We start from the raw sequence: 2,818 nt of genomic DNA, 5'->3' as shown, positions 1-2,818 counted from the left end.
TCTCCGGTTATAGCAATGGGTATCCGAGTGTAATTCTATATAGATACTCCTCTGTCCTCTCTCACCTCAAACCTCCTTTTAAAAAAAGAATCTATTACGAAAAAATCTATTTAAAAAATATAAAAATATCTTTTAATATAATAAAATAATAAATTTTAGTGACCGATCAATATTATAAATATGTGATAATACTCTCTTTTTATATTAACTTAAATAATAGTTAAAATTCTATAACAAGATAGCACTCAACAAGAACAACAAGGCGCAAAAGAAGGGGACAATATTGAAGGAAAGATTAACATAACAAAAAAATGTGCATGTGTGTGAAAGAGAGAGGAGAGAAAATAGAGGTAGGGATGAGTAAAGACATAAAAAAAATTCGAATTAGGAAAAGGAAATTAGAGTTACTAAATATAAAATAATTATATATATATATATAATAGGATATTTTTAAATATTTTTTGCTAAGTATGAAGTGTTATATTTTTTGTTAATTCATCAAATTTTAATTTTTTATTATCTTTTATATAAATGATGTGGATTTAAAAAGGTAACTTATTAATCAGGTTAATCATTTTTTTATAAATTTTAAATTTTTTTACAGATTATAATATCGAACGAAAATCCAAAACAAAAAAGTATATGAATATTAAAAGTAACGCGTCTGTCCAAAAAAAAGCAGCTAGATTTTGGAATTGAAATAAATAATGCATAAAAAATGAGTTAAAAATTCATACACCAAATCCAAAAGAATCACAACCATGTAATCGTCAGAATCTCATCACTTCAAATTTCCATAACTAGCAACATCAAGTAACGGGTAACATTGCCAACCAGCAAAAGAGACAAGACTAGAGAAGTTCAAGAATCAAATACGACAATGAGAGACTCCCACACATCAAACTAGGTTTTTTAGTGGCCGTTTCAATTTTGGAGAGGGTGGCGAAAGATACTTGGCGAATCGATGTGTAATGGAGTCGGCTTGGTCATGGGCGTCTTCATCTAAGAATCAATGCGACTATAACATCTTCAATGAGACAAGTGTGTCTCCCTCTCTGATGGCAGCGATTTCTCAGGTTTGGAGGCCATCCATAGTAGAGGTGAAAGAGAGTGAGTTCAAGAACCTCCAAATCTGTCACGGTCAAAAAGATTGTCGAAACGCTGACAATCAACAGTGAAGATGTTTGAAGACATCATATTAGTAACAATGGAGTAATAGAAGAGTTCTTGAGTAATTCTTTAGTGTAATGGTCGTTCTGTCTTAGATCGTGTTGAATAAGGGACTAATTTTTTTCTTTTTTCGGTACATGCCATAACAAGTTAATTTTTAACTTTTAAGGAGTGCTGCATTCTCTATTTTTTTTAAAATGCACTGATTTTTGCTAATAAAATAAGGTAATTTGGTAATTTTATATTTGTAGAGATTTAACGATTTTTCGTACTATGGATATTTATGTTTTTATTTATATTCTTAAGAAAAAGTATAAGTATTTTGAGTGCATCATATAAGATAATAGAAAAATTGAATATGATGTAAATCATACGATCCAAGCAGGTTAATCAGAATGGCAGAGTGCGTATGGTTTTATATGTGACAAAAAAGTGCTTTTAAAACTTAAAAGTAAATTCTATCGCACTACTATCAGACTGGCTATGATTTATGGTACAGAATGTTGAACGGCTAAAGGGGAGCACGAACATAAACTAAGTGTGACAAAGATGAAAATGTTGAGATGGATGAGTGATCATACGTAATTTGATAAAAATAAGGAATGAAGATATAAGATAGAGGGTTGGAGTAGCATCTATTGTAGAAAAGATGGTAGAATTACGGCTCAAGTGGTTCTGACATGTGAGAAGAAGACCAACAGAACACCAGTCAAAAAGGTGGATGCGATGGAAGATGGATAAGGGATGAAATATAGAAAAAAATCTAAAAAGATCATCCATGAGATAGTTAAACGAGATCTACATATAAACGTTCTCTTTATAGATATGATACATAATAGAACTCAATAACATTGATTGATTCATATAATCGATCCCACCTAATAGAACCAGGCTTATTGTTATTGTTGTTTATTTGTATTCTTTTAAAAAATGCTTGTTGATTTGTTAGTAATTAGACATTTATTAGTTATCTAGCGAAATTTTATTCTTATTTATTTGCGGGATAAATCTCTATCCCCTTAAAAAAATGTTAGGTCCTTATTTAATTATCTATCGCAAATAATCTATGCAGATACTTGATTTTGGTCTGTTTTATACTATTACTAACTCCAATCATAAGAAAAATCGAATGTGGAAATGGATTTTATTTTTATTAAAAAAAATTAGAGTTATACTATGTGTATATTAAAATCAACTATTAAAATTAGCTACTAATATAAAATACATGCAGAAATATAAATACACATTGAAAATAAATTAAAAGTTTAATTACTCTATTGGTTCTTATAGTTTCGCAAAATTTTTAATCAGGTCCCTATACTTTTTTCGTTTTAATTGAATTCATGCACTATTTTTTTTTTAATTGGTCCCTATACCTTTTTTTCCTTTTATTTGGGTCCCTGTACGGTTTTTTTTTTTAGTTAGGTCCCTATAAAATTAAGCCAATTACTACTAAGAGGGATCTAATTAAAAAAATTGGTGTAGGGTACCAATTAAAAAAAAATATAGATACCAAATTGAAAATTTTGCGAAACTATAAGGATTAATAGAATAATTAAACCTAAATTAAACCACACAAATACATTGATAGCTCATTTTAGTTTACAAATAAAAATTTTTTAAAAAATTATTATTGAGATATTTTATG

Source organism: Arachis duranensis, chromosome 9, assembly GCF_000817695.3.
Source record: "Arachis duranensis cultivar V14167 chromosome 9, aradu.V14167.gnm2.J7QH, whole genome shotgun sequence".
In the NCBI taxonomy this organism is placed as follows: domain Eukaryota; kingdom Viridiplantae; phylum Streptophyta; class Magnoliopsida; order Fabales; family Fabaceae; genus Arachis; species Arachis duranensis.
This window is presented reverse-complemented; position numbering follows the sequence as displayed.